The following is a 25,556-nucleotide window of genomic DNA, read 5'->3' on the forward strand; positions in this document are numbered from 1 at the left end:
AATTGCTTGCTTACGGGCCTTGTCATGGAGGGTGTCCTACAGTTTTACTGAAGACGAAGTCTGCTGGGTGAGGCTGCTAAATGGAGCACAGTGCTGACAATCGTCTTGGTTAAGTTCTACCCATACACCCATCAGGGCCTGGAACACTTGCTCTCAGAATTTACAGATACTAACTCTATGATCCGTCTGCTTGTTGCCCGAGCAGAGCATCTCTACAATCTATTAAATTCTATTTTACTGCCAAGAGTCTTAAAAAAAAAAAAATCCCACAATCATATTTCAAGTACTAAGGGATATTCTGCTAAGAATAAAAGGTTTATAAGCTCCAAACAGAGGTGAAATAGCTTGCGGAAAACCATAAAGGAATGAAATGGTAGAATTCAGATTCAAATCCAGATCAAGTGCAAAGGCAAAGCTGCAGGTCCTTGAATCACACCAGGCTTCCCTCTGTGAAATCCTATGATGGCAGTGTCAGCGGGTTAAGGAGGCTGTGTGGGATTCAGGAAGAGCCCCAGCACAGGAGACCTACTTAATGAAACTTGAGAGCATCCTTTCACCAATGAACAGTTGAAACTGAAATTTACTGTTTTAAAACAACGTGTATGTAGTCACTGACTATGATGCCAAGCACTCCAAAGTGCCTTGCAAATACTAGCCATTGCTATGTGTTCACGAAAACGCTTCCAAAGTTAGCACCCTGCAGTTATATGCTTTATAAATTGCTAGTGTAATTCCAGGAGTATCGCACCCTGTGGCTGACAATGAGGCCCCATCACTGACCAAGGACATTGCGGGGGGAGGGGGGTTGGGTAGGAAGCGTGGAAAGGACTCAAAGGCCGGGGACACCGTGCTACCGTTTTTCCTGTTTTCCTACAAAGTTAGAGAGGAGGCTGGCGGGGTTAATCTATGACCTACTTACCTCTCTCATGTCACAGGTTACTGCATCTCTATAGATTGTGGCTTCTGCTTGGTTTTGGGCGCCAAGAGGGAGCCTGTGAGGTGAGCGCGGTGGGACCCGGTGCTAGTTTCTGCCATCTCGGGGAGAGTAGCTCCGGAAGTAGCCCCGGTGACAGGCCCGCCGGCCAGGTGCTCGTCCTACCGCCAGGGGCACAGGCAGATTCAGGCTTCCGGCCCTTCCGGACAAGGGGCGAGGATACATTATTTGTTGAAACTAAGGGAACAGCAATAAAAGATTCCAATGACAAAGAAATGAAGATTTATGATAATTAAAAAAAAACCAACCTTGAAGTGCCTCCCCAACCTTCTCATTTTGGGGGAGGCAAACTGGCCGCGAGCGCGGGGTCCGCTCGCCGGGGCCCGCGGTCGGGTGGACAGCCCGGCGGCCGCGCCAGCCGGGCCCGCGCGGGGGGGCTGCACGGACCCGGGGATGCGGGCGGGCTCCCACTGCCCGAGCGCTGGCCGCACGCGGGCGGGGCGACCACCAGCGCGTCGGCAGGCGCCGCCCACCCGCGGGGGAATCCCAGGTTGGGGCGCGGGACGCGCGAAGACGCCGCGCCCCGCCCCCCGCGCCGCCCCCGCCGCCGCCCGCTCCCGGAGCCGCCGCCGCGCCGCGCTGCCATTGGTGCCAGGCGGTGACGCGGGCGAGCGGGCCGGACGGCGGGACGCGGGGGGCGGGCGCGGGGAGCCGGGCGCGGCTGATGAGACCGGCTCCCGATCCCTCCCGCCCTCAACGCTCCATTCACTCCGCGCGGGCAGGTGTGAGCGGCAGGTCAGCTGCCGGCGGGGCGCGCGGCCACCCGGCGTCCGTTACCCGAGTCCCGCGCTCCGGCTCCCCGCGCGCCGCGCCTCCGCCCGAGCGTCCGTCAGTCCCGCCGAGCCTCGGTCGATCGTCTGTCAGTCCAGCCGCGGTCTTGCCTGCATCCCGCCGCCCGCCGGCCCGGTGAGTCCCCGGCCGGCGCCGGGGCAGCTGCCCGGGTCCGGGTCACCTTGGGGGGCTGACCCCGGCGGCGCGGGGAGAGGCGCGGAGCCCGCGCGGGGAGCGCTGGCATCCTCCGGGTGGGCGCGGGCAGGGCGGACGGGGGTGTACGCGGCCGGTGCCCATGCGGCTGTCTCCGCCACGGAGTCCATTTTGGTTCGCTGAAGGCGCGGCGTGGTGCATGATGCAACACCCCGTGAGGAAGCGTGGGCGACCTGGCGCCTCCGGGGTGCCGGCCCCGCGCTCCCTGCGGGGCACCGGGCGCCGGGACGCGCGGGTGGTCGCGGGGGCGTGGGGACGGGGAGCGGGCACGGGGCCCGGCAGGCGTCCGGAGACCTTCCCTTACATGGCGCGGAGCGGAGCACGCCGCCCCGCCGCGAGGTCCACGACGTGTCATCGGCCGCGGGTGGGGAGCCCGCCGGGCGGCGGAGGGTGGTCCCGCGGCAGGTGGCCGGCCGAGGACGGCGTCGCGCACCCGCAAGCTGGCCGCGGCGCCCACGTCTCTTCCTCTCTGGAACCCTGCACACTCCCTGGCCCGCCTCCACTTCTCTTCCGGGTCCCCGGAGTTATTTCGGGGAAGTCCCCCCCGCGGGGGGCTTCCTTGTGACCCGATCTGGCCCGTAGAGGCCGGTGCTCAACGCTTCCAGATGGTTTTGAGCAGGAGGCAGTTCTTCCGGCTTCACCGAGACAACCTATTCTCAGTGTGTTCCTTTCTACGTAGTAGGAAACTTCCCGGGCCAGGCGGGTCCCGCAGTCATTCTGAGACCTGTGTGTACACAGCAGCAGGGCGCTGTAGTACTACTACCGCGTGCTGTTTTAGCTCCTTCCCCTTTTCAGTGGCTGTGAGAACCCGAGAGGAGTGGTGCTTGACTTGTATGATTAGGACAGCCAGACAAGTGCCTTCTGGAGGAAACGTTACACTGCCCAGTACCCGCCCTCAGGCTCTCACGTGTAGAAGTAACCTGGAGTAGGTTTTACTCCAGATTTGTAAACAGAGGAGGGGGTGAGGGTTTCAGTCCCAGGTGTATTTCCCTAAATGAGCTCTTAAAAATGTGACCAGGACTGTGTTTTGGCCTCTGGCTGAATTTCCTAATTGTGTTTCATTTGAATTATAATTTACTTGGGATTTATCTTAACATTTCTTGCCACTTAGGTTTGGTTCCGGTAGTAGGAAACCGTGATACATTTATCCCCCTGATATTTTTAGTTGATCTCAGTGGAAATTATTATTTTTATATGCTCACACCCTTCTGTGATTAAAACAAAAAGATCTTGTTTAAGTCAGTCAGAATAGAAACTTAGGGAACAAAATCAACAATGGATTAAAATAGTTTTTAAAGGTTTAGCATATTAAGATCATGTTTAATTATTATAGGTAAAATTTAAAGAGTGCCAAAGGGGTTTTGACTAAAGAAACAGGACGAGAATTAATAGAGATCAGAAATGTACTCAGTTGTTTAAATCTGGATTGAACCACATGGGTGCTCTTATGCATATAATTATTTGCTTTAAAGGAAGAAAGGCTTGAAAGACGAGATTGCTGACCTCGGGGCGCTTGCATTTTAGGACACACATTAATTGTATTGGGTTGAGGCTTCCATTCTTTGATGGGCTTAAACATATGTTTACTGACTCTCTAGTCTGTCGTTTCTTGTCTACTAAGGCCAGTAAAAATATGTAATTATGTTGGAGGGCCCAGCATTATGTCTTATTAAATTAATCCCTTTCATTATTAACTATGCATTTGAAGGTATTGGTTTATTAATCCCAGAGAGGAATTCGAAACAGGAATGGGTGTGTCCTTGTTATGGGGAGAAACATTTTCCTCTGACCCTGGAGGTGTCTGGGCCACAGGCATCTTCTGAGATGGCCATCCTTCCACCTGGGGCCGGGTCCTTACTCCAGGTGGGACCTGCGGACGGGCGGGCCCTGGTGCTCTCCTCCGGCTTGGGGCCCTCACCACTGCCTGCTCCAGTTGTTGCCAGGCTGTTTCTCTCAGAGAAGCGGGGAGCGGTGGGTGGCTGTCAGGGGGTGGAGGGATCACTTCAGATCCTGGGTGGAGAAAAGCTGGGGGCCGGGCAGGCGTGGAAGGGGGGAGGCCAGAGCAGAGACTGGTAACTTAAGTCTGGAAAAACACCCAAGCCCAGCGTATTGCTGCACGAGAGAGTGTGTCCATATGTCGCTTCTGCGAGAGGGAGAGATGGTGGCAGCTTGGACGGGGTGGATACGGTAGGAATGCGAGCTGGTTGAGTTCTCCCTCTGCAGGCTGCTGTCCTCGCTCCGTCTGTGGATTTTAAAGGAAGGTTCCACGTGAGGCGCGCAAGGCCGGCTGAGGTTCCAAGCAGAGCGGAGCCACTGTGCCAGTGAGGTGGGGAAGGCTGAGGAGAGCGTGCTGGGAAGGACTCGGTAACAGTCACAACCGGCTCTTTTCAGACGCTTCCATCCTCACGGGCCGGGGCGGAGCCAGAGCTGCCTTGTTGCGCCCACGTGCCGCCGCGGCGTTGGGCCTCCTTCCCCTCCGCCCAGCAAGCCTGCAGCCTCCCTGTTCTCCCCTGCGCCCTCCAGTGGGCATCTTGGCCGTGGGTTTGTCCCGTGGCCCGCTTGGGGACTGCAGCCGTGGGGCGCGCCTGCTTTTTCATTCCTGGCCTTCAGGATGCCTGCCTGCCAGGGGTTTCTTGGGCCTGAGGCCACTGGCATTGGACCCCAGGCCAAGGTTGTATCTACCCCAAGGTTTTAGGTCTGTTCCAGTCAAAGAGAAGAGTAGCATCTTTGGTGGCCGATTATGGGCCCTGTGGTAACTTCAGTGGCTTCTCTTTCTCTTTCTCCGTAATCATGTCCCCAACTGCAAAGCAGCTTTGACAGCAACTACTCCTGCACTTGTTCAAAGCAAGTCACAGTTTATCATGGGGGGGGGGCGGTTAGTGCATTTGCCACCTGTGAATCTGCTAGAAGGACGGGCAGCACGTTGGTAAAAGGATTTGGTGCACTGCTATCTTCATTTGGCTCCGAAGGCATTCCTTCAGACCTTTGGCCTCGGCAGGGCAGCGGCTGAAGCTGTTTGCCTCACCCGTCGGTCAGGATTTGTTCATCCAGGGGACACAGGCTGCAGGAGAGACATCTCTGCACGTTGGGATAGATTCTGGCACGAGGTTCCCTCGTCATGCCACACCCGAGTCTTTCATTTGGCTTTTCCTCTGGTTATTGTCATTAGCAGTGGGGACCGCCAGGTGGTAGATTTGGTGGACAAACCACGTCAGCTGAGGGTAGAGCTGTGTGGAGTTAGAGGCCAACTTCAGTGCGGCCTGAGGTCATCGCCCTGAAATGCAGACGCTGCTTCTAGGAGCCAGGGCAGGTGGTCCAGTGCCGGGAACGGCGCCACCCGAGGCGTCTGGTGCAGGTTTGCTGCCGTCTCTGTGCAGCCTCCAGAAAGTCCTTTGGGCTGTCCGAACCCTGCAGACATGCTCTTGCCCTGCCTGTAGCTTGGGGAAGCCCGCCCTCTCAGCCTCATAATGATGAAGCCAATAAACATGAAGTGCAGAATATTCTTTGAAAGAATAAAGGTCAGTCCATTTAGATTCTTTCACAAAATAAGTTCTTTCCATTGCCAGCCTTCTCTTCTGATAAAGGCTACCAGAAATCAAGCTCCGTTCAGCCTTCAAAGGCTACCAAGAGGCGGACTTATACTGAGGAGGGAGAAAGAATGTCCTTCGTCCGGTAGGACAGTGTGTGTTTCCACGTCGTCTCCCTTTTCCCTGAGTCACCTTTCCCCTCTGGAGGCAGTCGTTTCCGTAACATTCTGTCTTCCTGCCATAGTGCTTTCTTCAGAAGATCCATGCAGGTAAGGGTCTTGCCTGTGAGAACAGCCAAGTGCTTTGCCACGTGCGTAGGAGTGGGTCCTGATTCTCCGCACGTGCTGGGCGCACAGGGAGCCCCGCATCGCGGAGACCGGCTCGCCGTGCCGACTCCGGGCAGCCGGGGCGGCCTCTGCCCCAGGCGGCCCCCTGCTGTCCCCGACGGGCCACGCGCTGCGGGGCCGAAGGAGGTGTCGTGGGCCTCCTCCCGCCCCGGAGTGGGCTCCGCTTACAGAATCAGTGCCTTTTCTAAGATATTTCTCGGAGCCACGTTTGAATCCTTTTCCATATTGCCTGCATCATAATTGGCTTCTAGTGCCTACCTTACAGGATTGAGAGGATTTAAATGAGGCAATAATCCAAGTTACGCACTTGACACAGCTTCTGGCGCATACCAAGTGCTTCGTATAAATGTTAGCTGTTTTACTGGAAACAAAGCTCAGTTCTTTGATTTTGGCGTGGAGAAGAAAATCTGTAACAACTTTATTTGCCCTCCCATTTTGCCAAGGTGTCAAAAGGTCGTCCCTTCTCCTTGGAGTTGTGTCTGCCTTGCAGTGGGTGGCGTGGCACCGGGGTGTTGGGGAGGCCAGTCCCCGCAGGTCTCAGATGCACAGCCTTGGGTTTGTCCCCTCCTCACGCCTCTGGGAAGCAGAGCGCACGGTCCCATCCTCAGGGCTTGCCTGCGTGTGTCTGTGTGCACGTGCGTGTGAGTGTGTGCGTCTTTGTGTTTCGGGGGTGTCTGCCCTCATCCATCCTGACCCCAGACATTTGGTCCAAATTACCCTGAACGCTTTGGGTTTAAAAACTAGGGCCAAGTCTGTTTCCCACCTTTTTTCATCCCTTCCTCTGAGGGCTGAGGTAGATGCCCCAGTGCATTGGCGTGGGATGGGGGCCCCATCACGGGGGCAGCGGCGAGGGGAAGGGAGCAAACTTCTTACCGGCGTTTCATCACACTGTTGTCACCGTCGTCTTCCTGCCCATGAAGATGCTGGGGGTGACCTTTTAAGGTCAGCTTGGAAATGCTCTCTTCCTCTGTATCTTCTTATCTGCCTACCAAGTACCATTAACCAAAGTCTCTTACACCAAATAGGAAGGAAGGGAGAGGCCCTGGGGCCGAGTAAGATCCAGACTACAAGCCCTTGTTAGTGCTCACCGTGGGCTCGGCACTTTCTTTGTTGTCATTTAATCCTCACAGCCGCCCCGTGAGGTTGGTCCTGCTGTTTGGCTGCTGGGGAGATGGAGGCCCTGAGAAGTGACACAAGTTGCCGATGGGCACAGGGGTGGGTCGTAAGTGGCAGAGCTAGGATTTGCACCTGGGGCCTGGCTCCAAGGTCCTAACACCGAGCGTGCTTAGGGCTGTGGGCGTCAGCCTGTGCCTGGGGCTCCGGCCGCTCGCTCTGGGGACCGTGGTCTGGCATGCGTGTGCGCGGGGCCACGCCGGGCCCTGAGATTAGCACACGGACCTGGAGATGCCGGGCCGCCACGCGCCTCTTGGTTCCAAGTAAGTCCTGGAGGCGTGGGAGCCGGCTGTGCCACCGCTGGGCGGCAGCATGCTGTTTTTCTCTAGCTGCCCCGGTTCTTCTGAGCGCAGATCTTTCCTCTCTGAGCCCTGGGCTCCGGGCACAGCTGGAGCTCTGAGGTCCTTGACACAGCTGTGCAGAAGTGTGACAGAGGCTGGGCTGCGTTCCTCCTGGGTCAGTAGTCTGACATTGGCATCGCCAGAGCTGGCTGGACGAGGGGCTTCCTGCCCGGGCCACGGGAGCCCTGCCTCACTGATCTCCATCTGTCGTCTCGGCTCCCCCCTCCCCTTCCGCTGGGGGAAGGGCCCTTTGCAGGGGGTTGTCTGGTTTGTAGGGAAAAGTGGCTCCCTTCTCGGTTCTCCCTCCTTCTCAAGGCCAGTGGCAGTAGCCGTTCTCCCAGGATCTTCACTTTGCTGACTTCTGTAGTGTCGGGAGGTGGGGAGGGGTCTCCTTCCTTGGAAGGTGCTTCCTTGACGCCCTCAGGAAGCCGGGGCTGGGGGCTGCCCGAGCCAGGGTAGCAGCAGGCACCGTCTACCCTGGAGAGACTGTGCGCTGGCAGGGCCCCCGTGGCCGTGGCCTTGGCCCCATGGGGAGTCCGTGGGTGCTGGCAGGTGGAGTGGGGAAACTCGTGCCCGCCCCTTCCTGCCTCTCTCCTTTCTTCCTTTGCTCTTTCAACTTTTTGTGGATAGTATTTCAAACTTAAAGAGAAGTTGCAGGGGTTACAAGGAGCACCTCAATTTTCTCAGATTCACCGGTTGTTGACATTTCGTTCCTTCTTTCTGTTTATCTGTCAATCAGTTAATCTGTCTACACACACGGATGCATTTTTTCCTGAACCATTTGAGAGTAAGTCGAAGGCATCATGTCCTTTTATTTACCCCGGCATGCTTCAGTGTGTTTCCTAAGAATAAGGACATTCTCTTACGTGACCACAGTACGACATCAAAATCAGGAAATTTAACATTTATGACGTCATCAAGTCCACAGTCCGTATTCAACTTCCAGTTGTCCAAGTAGTGTCCTTTACACATGCATGTAGGTAGTCGGTTTTTTGTTTTTCGTTTTCTTGTTTTTTTTTTTGTTTGTTTGTTTGCTTTCAGGAGAGGCTCTTTCAATGGAACTGTGGTCTAATTTTCTACCTTATAAGCCTGTTTAAGAAAAAAAATGTTTCTAAAAGTTAGAATGCGTATTGTGAAAAATTTGGAAACTACAGAAAAGTAGAAGAAAGAGAAAATAAACAGCATCCATAATTCCGGCAGAGAGGCTGAGCGCCCGGTCAGGGTAGAGGGCTTGTAGGAAGGTGCTTAGTCGGAAGACTTCAGCTCAGGGTGACGTGGTCCCGCAGGCCTGCACTCCGAACACGCAGGGCGGGGGCCCGGAGCAAGGCCCCGGGCTGCGGGGGCAGCAGGCGCCCTGTCTGGAGCGGATGCCTTTCATGCCCCTGCCCACCACCTGGCCGCTTGCCCACCTGAGCAGGCAAACATAACCCCCTCGGGGTGGGGAAGGGTGGAGATGATTAGTAAATACCCAGAACTTGTTCAAGCCTTGAAAAGAAACGTTGCAGGCCCTCTCTTGCCTGCTGTGTAGCCCTGGCTTCCCAGACTAAGCAGAGGGTAGGGATGGGCAGGGGCCCTGATGGAGAGGAATGGTCCTGGCCTCTTGGCCTGTAGCTTACGGTTATTTCACAAGGTTGTTGAGCCTCCCGGCCGCTACGAGCGGGCCAGGGGAGCGATAAGAGGAGAAATTCTAAATGGTGAATTGTATTCTTTGCTAGCCCAGAAGTTCCTGGGGGAAGGTTCCAGACTGTTGGGTGAGGTGTGGATCTTGCTTCTTTCTGTGTTTCGTTTGTCAAAGCCGTCCCCTTTGTCATCACCAGCAGTACCCCCGAGACTCCGCTCTTTCCCTGGCCCTGGAAGGGGCCCTCGCTGGGTGGGGCTGGTTTCTGGAAGGGTTTCGTTCTTAGAACCCGGCTCCCCATGGTTCGTACCTCAGTCTCCCTGAGCTGTGAAACATACACTGTGTGTGAACAGGGCCTCTGAAAGCCATGATCAAAAGCCCCAAGTATTTTTCCATGTTTGTTTTCTCTTCTCCCGCACCAGACCCTCTCCTTGAAGGAGGTGGCCTGGAGAGGGACCGCGGTGGGCAGCCGCCCAGACTCTGCACACCCCGCTGGGGCCACGGAACTCCTAACCTGGACGGGCCAGCACCGGAGGCTGCTCTTCAAAGAAACCCTTTGAAGTGCAAACATTTCCTTTCCTGAAAAGAAGGGAAATTGAAATGAAAACGTATTGTTCTGTGCAGACAATGTTCTCTTGGATCAAAGAGGGAGTGGGGCTTATAAAAAAGGGAGATTCACAAGTTAGGCCTTAACGTGGCACACGGGGAAGCCGTGACCGTGTACATGTCCACTGCCCGGGGTCCGTGATCGGTAAGGTTGTATCTTCCCTTTTTTTCCCCCTTAAGGTCCTAAATCTGGATCTAACATGCTGTGTTTAACTGTGTGTCTCTCTCTCGTTTGTGTTTTTATCCTGTGGTCAGCATTTAGAAATGTCCTTTGGTAAATTATGACACCATCCACGATGGAATATCACGTAGCCAATAAAAGTGATGTTTTCAAGGAACATTTGATCTTAAGGGAAAAACTTGACTGTTAAAAGTGAAAAAAATCTGGACGCAATTTTGCATAATCAGTGTTCTCTTAATGAGATGCATGTATTTGTACAGAAAGAAAACACTTGAAATCAGGCTCTGTTTTGTTCACTGCTAGGTGTGTAGCACCTGAACTCCTGCTCAGCAAATATCCGTTGTATGAATTATTTTTATAATTAGTGAAACAGCAGTATAGTTTAAAGGGGGGGGGGTGTCTTTGAGCTAAGTAGTAACATTTTGGCAAGTGGAAAGAACAATAAATTATTTCGAATTTCTATTGTAATTCTGTCCTGGCATCTCGATGTGGGGTTTATTTTGGAGGGTTTTGGCTACAAACATGTACCACATTTTGTACTTTGATACACATCACCCTGTGAATGAGTGACTGTGACGTTTCTACTTTTGGAGTAATCGGGTCTTGTTGAAATTAGGGTATTGGGATAAGTTTTTCCTGGGTTGGCTACTAGACTCCTTCCCAGATGGGGTAAGGAGACAACTTCTCACGTGCTCTGTGGCTGATGGACCATTTCACCGGCTTGACCTGTCCTCTTGTTGAGAATTTTGCCTGATTTGCCCAGGGAAAGTTTCTCACCTTCGAGTGTCAGTACTACCAAGATATACTAGTAGGCTGTACATCGCCCTGTTTCTGATTCAGAAGGTTCTTTAGTAACACAGCATCTCAGGTTGGCTTTGAGGATGGCCCTGGTCTCAGTGATTGCGTGTCACAGCCGCCCGTGCTTCCCCCTGGTGAGATCGTTTCGTTCCTCCTTCAGAAGGACACAGGCACTTAGGTTTCAGAGCCCGATCTGCACAGGGTTCTGGAAGCCCCTTGGGGAGGCTTCCTTCGGGCTGGTGTAGGGCTGCTGGGGCCCACACCCCGGTTCTCCTGAGAGTGGCAGCTGTCAGCTTCTTTGCAGTCTACAAGAGGAAATAAACTGACACGGTGCTCAGGTGCACACACAGGGAAGTACATATTTATATACAGATTAAAATGAAACTTCCCACCAAACAGTACTCATTCTCGTGCCTGTGCTGCACTCTGATAATTTTTACTCTTTTCTATTGCATCGAGAAAAATCCTGGTGGCGACTTGCAGTTTGCAAACACTGCTGGGCGTGGGCTTGCTGGCCTCCATGCCCACCCTCCCCTCCTCCGTGGTGTCCTGAGTTTTACATTCACTGGACTAGGGTCTGGGAGGAATTCTCTGTCCACACCGATTTAGACAAAGACAGTCAGAGGGTAGAGGTTGTTTCTTTTTGTGGTGATTTAAGGGTTTCGGACCGAAGTGGACATTATTCTCTACGATGATTCCCCAGAAGGCAAATAGGGACACAAGGCAAGACCTGTGTGAATTCCCAGTGTGGTTTGCTGCTGATGCAAACCCGGGTAGCTCTGTCCTAAGCTGACCTCACACGCTGGTGTTTTGAAGGTGGCCTGGTCAGGCTGTGTGTTTTTTTTCAGGGATGGCCCAAACATTTGTTAATTTCAGCACTTTGACCTTTTTGTGTGTGTGTTTACTTTATTCAGTGTGATTTGAGGAAGAGTCCACCTGAAAGGTGAGCCTTCTCTTTCAGAGTCGAGGATTTGTAGGAAGAAGAGGGAGAAAAGTCACTCTTAACAGAAATACTAATTTTTAGACTCTGAGGTCTGATGGATTAAAATTGAACAGGGCATTGAGATGATAATATTAGCAATAGCAATCATACCATTAAATAGTTCTTCTTGAAAAGGTTGAATGCATTTTGTTCTCTTTTTGAGAAGCGTTTGAATTTTTTTTTTTTTTTTTGCTTAGAAAATTAATATTCTTTAACTAGTAAGTCTTTGTATATAATTCCTAAAACAACTGTAAATCAAGGGAATTGATTCTATGGAACAAAAGCACAGTGACAACAGAACTAGAACAAGATAAATCACCTAGTTTATTGAAACAATGTACAAATATCTGTCCTTGTTTCTTGTAACTTCTTTTATTTACTGTGCTTCTCAGTAAGTTTATTGTAAGAATTCAGAGTGCTTAATTTGTAGTCTTTTAAAAATTCATTTATAAATTACAAATATTACCACTGTTGTTAGTATTTGAGAAGAATCCTCATGAACTTGATTTTATGCTGTTATATACGTTAATATTATGTGAAATAGGGGATTATCTGCAATTGTAATTGTATAACATGTCCCCCATAAGTCTATGACCTAAGATTTTTAGCAGCAAGTTTGGTTCTTACAGGAAAAACTTTGGTTGGACGACCTTTCTTTCTCCCTAGAGGGCAATCTTAGGAGACATTAGGCAACAATATTCACTAATTCTTTGAGTAATCCACATTGAGCTGGGAAGAATGTCTTGCTAGCCTCAGAATTTGATGCAATCAGAATTTGAAAAATATCAGCTGTAATTTGTGCTAGGATTCAGGCCTAGTTACTGAAAGACTCTCAGGTCTGTGGTCTGATGAGTCACGGCAAGGGCTCTGCCACCTTGAATTCCTCAGGCTTCCCTGCAGCTCCTGACTGCCTGTTAACTGTCCTGCCTTGAGCATCCGCAAGGCAGCTCTTGCTGAAATCGCCCTGGAGAGCCCCCCCCCCCCCCCCCCCCCCCCCCCCCCCCCCCGTTAGTGGGAGATTTGCAGCCTCTTAGGGGACTGCTGGCCCTGACCCGCGCCCTCACAGGGTGTCTCTTTCCAGCAAGGTGTGTGGCCCTGGCAGCAGGGACAGAGGCAGAGGGATGCTCCGTCCAGTCTGACACTGCGTGGGAGCGAGCAGCGCTGCCCCCAGCTCATGAGGGACGACTCAGTTCTCCCAGCCCCTCCCCCCGCGCTACACTGCCCCCAGCCAGCAGGACTTCCGGGCCGACTTTATCGTGCATGTGGCCTGAGGGCCACAGCCCTGCTCGTCTAGATCTTGCCTTAGTGCCTGGACCTACAGATGCAGTGTGCACTAATAAATATAAAACTTTAAACCAGCGGGCAAGACTAACCATGGCTGGGAAGGTAGTGCACAAAACAGGAGACGCTTCCATTGCACTGTGCATACTGCCTCTTCGTTATGACTGCTACCCCTCCATCCATGTCTAAAAAGCGCATAGGTAGGATTGGACAGATGTGGCAGCAGGGGCAGGATGGAGAAGAGGAATACATTTTGCATAAGTATGTAAGTTAAATTTGCATGATGTCCTAGTGCCTTTCACATCCCTAAGTCAGACCTCAGGTGTCTAAACCATCTTACAGGCTCACAGGTGCGTGCGCACAGATCCCCTCTGGGGATTTCGCCGACCTGCAGATCTGTTTCTGAAGGTCTGGGGCAGAGTTTCTAACCAGCTCCCGGGTTCTCTCAGAGTAGCCGGCACCTGTCAAACTACTGGCAACTGGACCTCGTCAAGGAGACCTTAGCCGCCCTTGGACCGCAAGCCCCTTGAGGCCAGGCTCCTGGACCCACCAGTGCCTGGTGTTGAGTAGATGCTCAAAAGATGTCTTTTCAGGAACCCAAGCACTTGGTGTCCCCGGGCCCTTGGGGTGGGAGGGGCGTGGGGCGCATTCATCTCTGACCAGCCTGGTTATCTGTTTGCCACCAACTGCAGATAGGGAGTGGAAACTCAGGCTGCAGGGGCAGAGCTCCCGGCAGGGGCAGAGGCGATAAGAATAGCATACGTAGAAGGAGACGCCAGAACTCGGCAGCTCCCGTCTCGGGAGTCTGTGTGTGGGACCACCGGCAGCTCCCAGCCTCAGTTTCCCCATTTGGAAAATGGGGGGAGCTACAGTGCCTACGCTGTAGGCTGTGCTGATGATTAGACATGTGAAATGAGTTTAGAACGTTGCCTGGTGTTCAGTAGCCGTGAGCTCTAGTTAGGGTTGGTGTGTAAAGGGTTAAGCGTCAGCCTCTGGAGGTCTCTGCCCAGTGAAGAGCCCACCTCAGCGGTGGTGACTGTGCTGTAATGGAGTAGGTGTGAATTAGCGTGCAGCGCGCTTCAGAGACTGGGGGGTGGTGAAAGGGGCCAAGGAGAGGTTGCTACTTGTTCTCTCTTGGTCAGGAAGTTCTTAATGGAAGAGGGGGTGTCAGGACCTTTAATTAAAGGGGAGCCGTGTGGAGGGTTGGGGCCTGCGGGTGCCGGGGTTCCCTGCTTCCAAGACCCTAGACCAGGATGCCGCTTGGCGAGGGAGGGGGTGGGTTTGGGCGGACTTGCAGGTGTTAAGCCCCTTGCAGTTTCCCTTCCGTTTGCCTCTGAGGAAGTTTCGGGAGCGGTCGGGTGCTCAGGTGAGGGTCCATCCTCCTCCCGCAGCCCGGAGGCCCCAGAGGTGTGGCCTCAGCCCCTGACCTTTGAATAGTCAGGGGATGCATGCCTGCCTACTGCACGTTTTTGCGTTGGGAAGTGTAAGGATGACCGCAAAGCAGAGCAGTGTCTCAAAAAGCTTTGAAGTGGTCCTCTTCCCTCCTGTTTCACTGCATATGCTGTGGAGACGCCCAGAAGTTCTCCAGAACTGCTTGATCTAAATGTTCCTTGTCACAGGGGAAATAACGAGGGGAGAAGTGATGGGAACGGAGTATTACTACACTCAGTCGTACTTGATTTTTATTTTTGCTGTGTTATCTGGCTCATTCATTCATTTGCTCATGGGAAGGCTCTCTGTTAAGTAGTATATGGAAACATCATTTATGTTTTTCTTTAAAATCTGGGACTTGTGATCACTTCTGTAAAAACTGTGAGCCAAGGCCGGACATTCTTGGAGGGCTGTGCACGGTGGTGGTGACGGTGGGGTCTGAGGGGTCGGGGCGGGGCCTGACCCTGTCCTTGACTCTGTGGCCTTTGGTAGCGTCTGCATTTTGCATCCTGCATGTATTGCTTTATGAAATCCCACCACGGTGTTGTTTCTTGGGGAAAATCAGATTTAATTCATGGTGTCTCATACAGAGTGTCTTATAATCAATAACCTTTCGTACACTTTTCAGTCTCTAGAGACGTGCATGTTATCTGTCTCACCAGGTGGCAGGATGAGCGGTGCGTTACATGGGTGAGACCTTGTGGTCGGGCCGTGAGGAATTCCTCAGCTTTTCCGCGCTCGTCACCTTGGCAGAGGGGAAGGCCGTCAGCCGAAGGGGATTAGTCTTGATAGCTCAGCAAAGCAGCCAGTGGGGAAGTTGAGACGTGTGTGTGTGAAGGTGTGGGGAATGTCTGTAAAGGAGCAGGTAGTGCCGTCCAGCCCAGGAGACGTGCTCCCCGCCTGCTTGTGGGTCGTCTCGAGGTGACAAGGGGTGACTTTCGGAAGAGGGATGCGGTGAATGAGCTGGGAGTCAGGCATGATGGCGTCAGGGGAGCCGGGCTGGATGGATGGGGGCTAGAGCTGGAGTCCTTCGTCCCCTGCTGCCCAGCCCTGAGGTCCCCCTGAGGATTCACCACCCCCTCCCCAGCAAGTGCCCCAGGCAGGCCTCCCCCTCGTTAGACTGGCCTGGAAGTCCAGAGACCTCCTTGCTGCCAGCCGAGCCTCGGACCCCGAGTGACCCTGGGTGGGTCCGAGCCCTCAGGGCCATGCTTTCTGCTTCTGGATTCCGAAGAGATGGGACTAGGATACTCGCTTTGGGGTTTCCAGCCCTAAGCAGGAAGTGGGTGACGTTCTGTGACTATGGAGCCTCTAAAGAGCTCCGTGCAGCAGTTTGGTGTCCAGCCTGTAAGAGTGGATGTTGAGTAGGAACGGTAGAGCTCCGCGGTAGCAGAAAACAGAAGCTTGGTGTTAGGACGCTGACGGAGGTTTTGACTGAGAAGCGTCACTTGGCCTGTGTGAGCCCAGAAATGTCGAGTGGCGGGACCTGTTGCCACCAGAGGAGCAGAGTGGCTGTTACAAAAAAAAAAAGCACCGGGTCGCGGGCCTCCACGTGGTCCGTCAGACTCACACCGCCTCCCAGGAGCCCTCCAGAAGAGCCCAGGCTAGTCAGAGCAGTGGGCTTCCTCAGCGCATCTCTGGAAAGAGCGAGCATCTCTGGTCTGATGCAACACTGCCGGCCGCTTACCCGTAGTCCCGGGCAAGGACATCCTAGCAGGGGCAGCCGGTGCTGATGTGTGTGTGGGGCGTCTCCTGTGGAGGTTTTGGAATGTCGGGATAGGCCATGAGAAGTTTCAGTTCCAAACTGTCTCACCAGAGAGGAAGCTTGAGAGAGGTTATCTTTCAAAAGGATTAGGCGGCCATACACGCCAAAATATATACAGGCGCCATCAAAGGAAAAAGAAAGCAAGCTTGCCCGTGTTAACCCGCCCAGCTTGAATATGGATGGAGCACGTCAGCAGCAGAGCCCAGCTGAAGCTCTGGGCCTGTGATTCTAGAAAGAGCTGTCTTTCGCTGGAAACATTTCTTTTGGAAAATCCTTCGCAGGGTCCTTGTTTCTGCTTCTTCCCCACCTCCTCCAAGAGACATACTTCTCGGCAGTGGAATAAAGACAAAGGTGGTCTCAAAGATGTGAGAGAGAACGGAGGCTCCCTGCCTGCCACCAGGCCCCGCAGGCAGAGAAAAGGGCAAAGGTGGCTCTTTAAGGTTCGCTGCTTTCGACAGGCTGAGACAGGGAGCCGATGCGGGTGATACTGAAGGGTCACTGCTTTTCTAGCGTTGGTGGGTCCTCAGGGTGCCCTGTCTTCCAGGAAGAAATAGCAGACCAGAGCGGATGTCCCAGACTTAGGTTTCTCTCTGCATCCAGGCATCCTTCGCTGCATCTGGGGTGGACCAGCCTGGAGACAGACCCTGAGACACCTGGCGCCTTTCCTGGGCCTCGATTTCAAGTAGCCCCTTAAGGAAGGGCGTTCTGCCCAAGGTCCTTTGGATTTGCCTTAGTGGACAGGATCGGAGATGACAGAGCTTTCCTATTTAGATATGCAGATGTGTGTATATAAAAATAACCTGCCCTTGTATTGGGCAGTGCACACTCAGCTGTGCCACTGAGTTCATGTGAGGGTCAACGGCAGACAAAGGATGGCAAACGGTCAGATCTGCAAAAAAGACTTCGATTGTACAGCCACGGTTCAGATGTCTTAAATATCTGCTCTCTGGACAGAAATCCGATAAGGGTTGTATTACAGGAGAGGGGAAGTTTCTAGTCTGCAAATCCCAGTGAAGGCTTGGCTTTTGTTTGGGGATGGAGGAGAGCTCAGCTCGTACAAGGGCCAAGTGGAAGGTTTGGGACCCCCCCAGTCTGGCAGCACCAGCAGAAAGAGACGTGACCCGAGTTTGAAACTCCTGCAGACCACGGCGTGGCGAGCCGCGGATTTCCCCAGCAGCCCTGGCGGTCAGCTTGGCCCTCGTCAGGACTTTCAGCTCTCTCGGCATAAAGAGAAAGCACACAGTGCTTTCTGCAGCTGGTCACTGACAGCCAGAAGCAGCAGAGGCGGAAAAGGGAAGTGGACGCAAGAAGGACGGTGGTGTCCCCGGGTGGCTGGCACGTGGAGCTGGGGTTTATCACGAATCTTTGGAAATGCTATCGTGGGATATGCCTACGTACAAAGTTTGCTTTGTGAGCTTCTCCAAAGACAGGACTCTCGGCCAGAGTAGACCGAGTTTGACCAAGATATAATTTCTTCTGTTCTTGGCTCTCTGAGTCTGGACCGCGTGGCATTTCAGAGGAGCAGGGCGAGCTTGGTGCCTAAGACGCCCATCTGAGTTGTCTTGTTTACCCTCTGTGGTCCTTGTGAAGTGAGACTCAGCCCCAGGATGGGCACAGCCTTCTCGTCTGAATTAGGAGCCCCCTCTTGGCACCAAATTCTGGAAGATTCCTCTGCTCTCTCCAGGGCGTTCTCCCTCCCGTCCACTCCCCTGCAGTCAGTGCCCTGTCCCCACTTCTCTGGCCATTCCGTGTCCTCCTCAGCCTCTCCCACCCGGTGGGGTGCATTTGGCTCGCGGGAGCCGGTTGAGCGCGGTGCCCTGCTCCTGCTGACCCTGACCCACTTGGGTGGGAGGACGGTGTCCGGCCGACAGGAGCAAAGTCAGCCGCAGAGAAGGTGGCACGGAGGAGAGGTGCCCGGTGAGGGAGCCTTCCGCCCCGTCTGACTGTCAAGGTCACTGTACCTTAGCCACGTCAGACCCCAGTGACAGCAGACCACATTATGTACGGAATTGTAGTTGAATTCTAGAATTGGCCTTGTGTTTCTCTGTTGATAGTTTGTAAAGTTTCATATTGGCATTTAAATGTAGGTAATCGATAAAGAAAATCAGCAGTGGAGATGACCAGCCATGACGAGGGCTCCTGTCACCTGGAGCCGCCTGGATGGGAAGCGGGGGCAGCAGGAGCTGTGGTGCCAGACAGACCCGGGTTCCAGCCCAGGGGCCTGCATCTTTCAGATGGACACCACCTGCTGGGCTGTCTGGGGACCGGGGGGGGAGTGGCCGACCGGAGCCCTCAGCCCGGGGCTGCACTCAGCTCTTGGACGGTGGGTGTTCCTTCCTCTTGTCTGTACTTTTCATTCTTCCGTTGACTTTTAATGTCAATAGACACGGCCCGTTTGTCGTCTGGAAAGACCACAGTGCCCTCATCTAACAGGGGTCCTCAGCGGAAGAGGTAAGGCCATCGGCACAGGAGCAGCTGGTGACCCGGAACACCTCCCTTCCAAGTGTGACGTTCCCCAGCCCCACGAAGTACTGTAGGTCTGGTTTGAGATTGGTATTGTTGGGGTCAGCCTTTAGGGAGAATTGTGGGCCCCAAGAAACCAAAGATATGGTGCAGTGACCAACCCCCAGTGTTAGGACTGTGTCAGTGGAGTAACTGTCTCCCTGCTGTTAGAACATTGGTGGGTCTCAGCTGAGACAGTTGTGTGGTTCTTTCCACCTGCAGAAAGCATGGTCTTCCTGGACTCTGCCGGTCCTGTGAGTGTTTGCTCTTGTTCACAGGAGCGCTAGGCAACCCTGAGCATTAATGACGTTTGCTGAAAGTTAATAATAAAAAGTGTATCTCCAGCACTGAATGGCGAGCTGTGGGTGGATAGGTCCTTCCTTAGAAGTTGCAAGGCAGCGGCAGATAACCAGAGCTGGCACCAGTGTCCCCCGCATGAGGACAGAGATACAGTCCCTTGGGCCAGGTTTGAAAAAACAAGTACTAAGAACACAGACTCCATTTGAATTTAAACTTTTCAGGCATTGGTATGAAAAACGTTTGGTTTAATTTGACCATTAAACTGCTTTTAGCTTAGGTTTTTTACTCCATCATAAAATACCTAAACGTTTAGCGGCAGAGACGTAGAGCACGTTTGCTTGATGCCAGGTGATAGTGTATCCCAAAGCTCAACACAGCGTTCACTTTGTCCAGGCTCGATTTGTTTGTAAATTATAAATTAGGGGCCTTTTAGCAGAACGGAAAGTTCATAGTAGCAAAGCAAATAAAAGTTCCTTTATAAAAACTCAAGGTATGCTGGGGATTTATCCTAAGTTAGAAGCAATATGCAGTACTCTCTTTTTAAAAATATATGTTGTCCTCTTTTTTTTGAAGTTTTTTGTTTTAATAAGGCGTCCTTGGGATTTCTTCCAGCACAGAGCAAGGGAAATTGGCGTGGGGTTGAATAATACTTTTATGTATAAATAAGAAAATTGTGGTGTTCTTGGTTGTTTGTTTGATTAAGCGCTCCCGTCACTAAATACCAGTCACAACAGTTACACAAAGGGGCGTAGAAAATAACGCGTCCGGAACTAGATTCACTTTAGTTTGGGAAGTGGTGGCCTTGCTTCTCGGCTTTGTGCCTGTGAATCTTAACGTGTGCCTCATCGGGTGGAATAGCAGGTGTTTTTGGTTCATTTGTTTGGTTTGGGCCCAGCACAGACGCTTGTGACTCGTCCTACAAATAAGCCTCAGCCAACAAACTAGTTAAAGAGCAAAGAATGTTAGCTACCGTGGTGAGTGCCAGGGAATGGAAGATTTACCCTAGACTTCTATTTTCAATAATTATGTACGATTTCAAATTTCAGAACAAGTTCTTTGAGAAAGTGTAGATTCATTCATTCACGCAGCAACATTGATTGGCTGCCCAGAGGCACTTGCCTGAGTTACCAAAGTGCTGGCCCTTACAGGGCACATCCGTGGCGTTCTCTGCAGGCACCGTGGAGATGCAAGCCGTTGGCTGAGAAGCCATTTCCTTATGATTCAGCTGACTAGAGAGGATGCCAGACTCTTAGCTAGCACCTGTTTTCATCCCTATGGAAACTAAGCTACTGAAACTGCTCACTTTTAGACAGTCTTTTTTCATTAGACCCTCTAGTGGTCTGTCATCAGCCCGCACCCCCTGTTGTCTCTGAAATATTTCACACGCTTGGCCATTCCGTTTTTCCCGCAGACTCTCTCCTTTTCTGTGTCTGTGGTGGCAGCTACCTCCATGCACAGTGTGTGTGGGGGGGCTCGTTAGATACGGATGGGGGTCTTTACTTGCTGCTTGGTCTGGGGAAAGGCCTTTGCAGAGAGGCCGTCTGTGGGACTCAGGGCTGGTGGTCAGGGGCAAGGAGGGTGTGGGTGGAGGTGAGGTGCCCAGGCCTGGGCCGTGGACACCAGGCGAGGGTTCCCAGGTAGAGCAACTAAAAATGCTGGACGGATGACTAGTTAAATTTGGACATGCAGTTAAATTTGAATTGTAGGTAAGCAACGGATACTTTTTTAGTACAACTTTTTTTTATACTGAAAAAATATTTATTGGCAATATTTGGGACATAATTATGATACACTAAGCCATTATTCGTTGTTCATGTGAAATTCTGATTTAAGTGGGCGTCCTGTATTTCATCTGGCCTTGTTTTGGCTCCTGGCTCACGTTGAGAGGTGAGGGTGTGGGCCTCAGGGAGAAACATGGAGTCACACCCCTTTCTCCACTTCAGGAAAGTCCAGCTGCTTTGGACTTTTTGGTTGCACCACACGGCTTGTGGGATCTTAGTTCCCTGACCAGGGATAGAGCCCGTGCCTCCTGCATTGGAAGCGTGGAGTCTTAACTGCGGGACCACCAGGGAAGTCCTGCTTTGGATTCTTTTTAAGGTTGTTCTTTCCCCTTCCCTAGAGCGATGCTTCCTCCTTGGGCTCAAAGCGTGGGCCTGCTCCCCACAGGGCTCTTAGCAGCCAGCTTCCCCCCCGACCCCCCTGTCAGCACTGAGCCCCGCACAAGCCCCATCTGGAGTCTTTGCTTCAGCTGCTCACGTACCCCGCTGTGTGCCGGGTGTCTGTGCTGCTGAACACAGGGCATTTTGACACACTGTTTTGTTCTGAGGATATTTTGACTCTGTTCGTGAATATAAATATTTTATCAGAAATATCATCACAGATGAATTTTGGATGAAAAAGTTTCCCTGAGTGAACTTCAGTTTAAGTCGTTAAGTTTTTAGAGCACAGACAAACCATTCAAATTTTGCTTTTTTCTGAAATTATTGTCATCAGGGTAAATTATATTCCATTTAAATTTCCAGCATTTATCAGCCATTTATCCATAGCAGATTCTGGTGAATTTAGCTTCAGCCACTGTTTCTTTTGTGCCATTTATTCCTTCCGAGTCCAGTTTTTCTAGATCGGATTTTGCAGATTTGAATTGTTAACATACTCAGTTGGCCTTTGCCAGTTGTGCGTATGTGTTGCTTGTCTCTAGTTGGTATGTTGGTTAGTTAGTTCTCTAGCGTGAACCGGCCCTGGTCTTCCGTGCTGCTAACGCTCTGCTTTTGTAAGCCTGGGATCACTTGTATTTTGTAAACCAGAGCCGAGAGAGTGCGTGGTGGAGTCAGAATGGCGGGTCACAGCATCTCCCTTGGTCTCACCCTCACCTCGAACTCAGTGCTTCCAAACCCGGACTTGGATTTTGCACCCGAATGTGTGTTCTTGACGTTGCCTCTTTACGAGTCCTGTCTTCCAGTCTCCCAGGCTTGAGAGCTTAGAGTTACCTTTGACTCGTTCCCATCTCTTGCCTCTACTGTTGTCATTTATTGCATCCTGTCGGTCCTTCCTTCCCCATCTGTCACAGCCATCTTCTGTCCTGTGCAGTAACCTTAGAGGTTTCTTTCAGCTTCCCAACCCTCCACCTTTTGGAAATCCTCTTACATATTCACTCTGTGCTTTTTTTTAATGTGCTTTCTCCCTGTTAAATGACCAACCTCCAGGGCAGGGAGCACGGAGCTTTCTCTGTCACCTGCAGTTCCAACAGAGCGTGTGCAGTGGACGCTCCGTAAGCAGCTCTTGGATGGGGGGTCCTGGGGGTCCGGGCTGGTGAACTGGGCTTCTCCGGTGTGGGCGTGGCCAGCAGTAGGTCAGGGGGTCCAGCCGCGGGCCGTCCCTCCTGCCTTTGGTCCCCGGGTCACACACCCCACAGGTAGGCTCAGCTCTGAGAGCGGGTACCCCTGGCTGCTGGCCATCTGACATCTGGCATCGTTCCCGGTGACATTTCACTCTGACCTTTCCTTTGAAGAAGGGTTTTGAAGCAACATTGTACACGTAAAGGTCAACAAAGAAGAGTGGATGATAGGCCGACAGAAATGTAAGTTAAAAGGCAGGAAGTGGGGCTCTTAATATAACCAGGTTGGAGGCGATGAGCGGAAAAAAAATGCCCTGGAATTTATTCTTTAATCATTTGTCTCTTGAGACGTAGAGTGGGACACAGAAAACAAACATTTCCATTCAATGTATATACGGTTTGGCAAAACAAATAACTGGGCTTTGTGCGCGTCCAGACCTCCTGGCAGGAGGAAAGTGGCCTCTCGACTGGGCATCGCTTTCCGCCAGGGGGTTCACAGTGGAAGCAGCCACCCCGGCGGCAGGGCAGGTAAAGCAGAGCATTTCATTTCCTAACGTGGCCGGATTTGGCCCGAGAGCCAAACAGGTGAAGAGGCCCCTGGGTGGAGTGGTGTCAGCCCGCAGCCCGCACCGTCTGACCTGCTCGCTTGTGAAGGAGGCTCCCAGAGCAGCCCCCCGCCCCCGGCTCCTAAATGACAGCGGACACCAGGACAGCCACGGTCACCGCCAACCCCCGACCCATGCACCGCGGACGACGGCGGCCATCAGCGCTACAGAAACAGGGATGTTTACAGATTCAGAAATAAAAACCGGTGGTTGAAAACTCAATATTAGTTGTAATGTGTATGTCTATTTCTTCATACATTTCACATACTTAACATTCTTAACAGTTTTAAGTCAACTTAAGTATTTTGAGGCAATAGTCCTCAAACCTTCAACCATCTGAATTGGTACGGATGGAAATAAGTCAAACAATAAGCTTATTTTTATTGGGTTGGCCAAAAAGTTCGTTCGGGCTTTTCCAAGATGGCGAACTTTTTGGCCAACCCAATACTTCGGAAACTGTATGCTTGCATAGTGCTCAGTCAATTACAGAATACCTTCATATAATTAAAAACACAGTTGTCATTTAAAGTACCTGCTTAATCTTCAAAGCACTTTACACATTGGTTGCTAATAAGATCTCTTACAGGTTAAGAAACTAGTAATAATTAGTGCTTCCCGTGTGCCAGCTGCTCTTCAGGGCACTGCACGTGTTAATCCCCCAGACTGGGAGGTAACTACGCAGAGGGAAGGGGAGCCCAGGGAAGGTAAGTCACTTGCCCGCCGTAGTTTGAATCCGGTTTTATCTGAGATGTTAACCTCGCTCTTGCCTCGCTGCTCTTTGATCCTCACAGCCGGGAGCAGGCAGGAGTCGGGTGGGGAGGCGTAGGGGACGTAAGACTCACTACCCGGTTTTCAGGTGGTGAGACCGAAACAGAGCAGTCTTTCCATCAGAAAACCGGGGTAGCGATGCATGTCTGAGCTCACCCAGCTCGGGGGCGGTGGGACTTCTCATCCCTTACGATTAGGGAGCAGATATAAAATGGGATGTAGGAAAAATGTTCCCATCTCGCATGTGCTCGGTTCAACAATAACAAACTTGAGCCGAGTTTCCAGTTCCCCTGCTCCCCAGGGTGCCCGGATCCCTGTGGTCTCGTCATGCTGAGGTCAGGGCAGAGGACGCTCAGAAGAGGCACCGCTGGGCACGGTGGCCACTTCATTCTGTGCCATAAAGACATTGTGACCACACCTGCCCAGGGGTTCACGCTCAGGTAGGAGCTACTAGGTGTTTTCGCTCCATGGGCCAGGCCGGGCAGTGCGAGAATGAGGCTGTGAGAGAGCTTCCGCGTTATATCAGGAGACCTTCTGCCCACCGTCCTGACCTTTTCTTTCTGTTAACCTAATTTGTGTAATGTGACTGGGACATGTCTGTGACATACCAGCTGCTCAGATTTCATTAAATTGAAGATTTTTTAAAAATGTCTTCTTAGAATGCAGTGTGTTGTTATAACGAATCACTAGACTCTCTGGGCAGTTTTGAGAGTGAGGGGGGGTCTAGGCTGGCCCAGGAGCTGCGGCCTTTAGGGGGAGGAGGGGCCCCCGGCGGCTTCAAGGCCCGTCCAGCTGTGCGGCTCTATAATAGAGGCCTTGTACGTGGGGTGGCCTGGCTGCCCGCGTTCTTGACGGGACATCAGCAGCTGCAGACATCCAGAGCTCACTGCCTGCAAGGCCGCAGCCATCAGGGCCTCTGCATGCAACAGGGCCCTCTCAGACTGGGTCATGTGAAGTGAGTTTAGTACCTGCTTACAGAGGCGGGGACGGTGCAGGGGTGGTCCGGCGTGTTAGCAGCCCGGCTCAGGTAACGAGGGGGCCGCAGCTGGCGGTGTGGAGGGGTCTTCCATCCCGGGGGTCGCCGCCCTCACCTGCCGGTGCCGGAGTGATCTGGATGCACACAGGTGAGCCTCAGTGCCTGGCAGGAGGGGTGGAGTGGTGGGGGCCGAGGAGGCGGGCGAGAACAGGTGGAGGAATGGTGTCCCAGCCCTGCTCCCGCCCCGACCTGGTTTGCTTTAGACGAGACTCACTCCTTACAATGAAGTTGAAGTGGTTGGACGGAGGCCCGTTTTGAAAGCGTTTAACTGATGGCCTCTTGGGTGAAATTCCTTTATCAAAAGCCTGAAGACCTGTGTGCAGTGGATCTGAGTCATTCAGCGGAATTGGTCTTGGGTCGCCTCATCGGCAAAGTAGAGGTGTGGTGAGAACGAGCTGAAGAGGGCTGGGTAGCAAATATTTTCGGCTTTTTGGGCTGCACGTGGTCTCTGTCGAATAATGATCTTCCTCTTCCTCTTTTTTATTTTTTTGTTTTCAACAGACTTAACAGAAACCACTCTTAACTCAGGGTCAATACAAACGGGCCAAGTGCCGTAGTTCGCCAGCTCGTGGACCAGAGCGCGCTGGGTGTGCTCTGCGTGCGGGATGATTTCAGGGAGAACGCGAACATTTTTATCGCAATAGTGCGTTAAATTCTAATGTCTGTTAGATGCTGACACGCCCGGCGCTCACTACCTGTCAGGCCCTACCCTTCGGGGTCCCCGCGGGAAGCAGACGGCGCTCCCGTGGGATGATGGAGCTGAGTTTCGTATCCGATTTCAGATGGTTCGGTGGTGCTCCACTTGTGAGAAGAATGCAGGTTTTCTGAAAACACTTTAATTATGAAAAGGTGGGTTCCTTTAAGGAACAGTATGAGGCACGCAGATCCAGCAGAGGCTCTTGAGGGTGGTGGGCTGGGAGCCTGGTTCGGAATGTTGTAGATCATCTCGTAATTCCTTCCCAGCGCAGGCCTTCCTGTTCCCTACT

General features: G+C 52.5%; 1 protein-coding gene and 1 long non-coding RNA gene across 8 annotated transcripts in view; one reads left to right on the forward strand and one right to left on the reverse strand.

Annotated features, from left to right (window-relative positions):
* The window catches only part of LOC133076679 (uncharacterized), a 31,010-nt gene extending 29,666 nt beyond the window's left edge, over positions 1–1,344 (reverse strand). For all 3 annotated transcript variants that reach the window (XR_009697574.1, XR_009697575.1, XR_009697576.1), the window contains exons 1-2: positions 1,243–1,344; positions 920–1,133 (exon numbers count right to left, since the gene is read on the reverse strand). This is a non-coding gene — a long non-coding RNA (uncharacterized LOC133076679). The remainder of the gene's footprint in view (positions 1–919; positions 1,134–1,242) is intronic.
* A 259-nt stretch (positions 1,345–1,603) lies between these two features.
* The window catches only part of SLC7A1 (solute carrier family 7 member 1), a 68,838-nt gene continuing 44,885 nt past the window's right edge, over positions 1,604–25,556 (forward strand). For all 5 annotated transcript variants that reach the window (XR_009697571.1, XR_009697572.1, XR_009697573.1 and 2 more), the window contains exon 1: positions 1,604–1,900. The gene's annotated coding sequence lies outside the window, so the exon portion shown is untranslated. The remainder of the gene's footprint in view (positions 1,901–25,556) is intronic.

This window comes from Eubalaena glacialis, chromosome 16, assembly GCF_028564815.1.
Source record: "Eubalaena glacialis isolate mEubGla1 chromosome 16, mEubGla1.1.hap2.+ XY, whole genome shotgun sequence".
In the NCBI taxonomy this organism is placed as follows: domain Eukaryota; kingdom Metazoa; phylum Chordata; class Mammalia; order Artiodactyla; family Balaenidae; genus Eubalaena; species Eubalaena glacialis.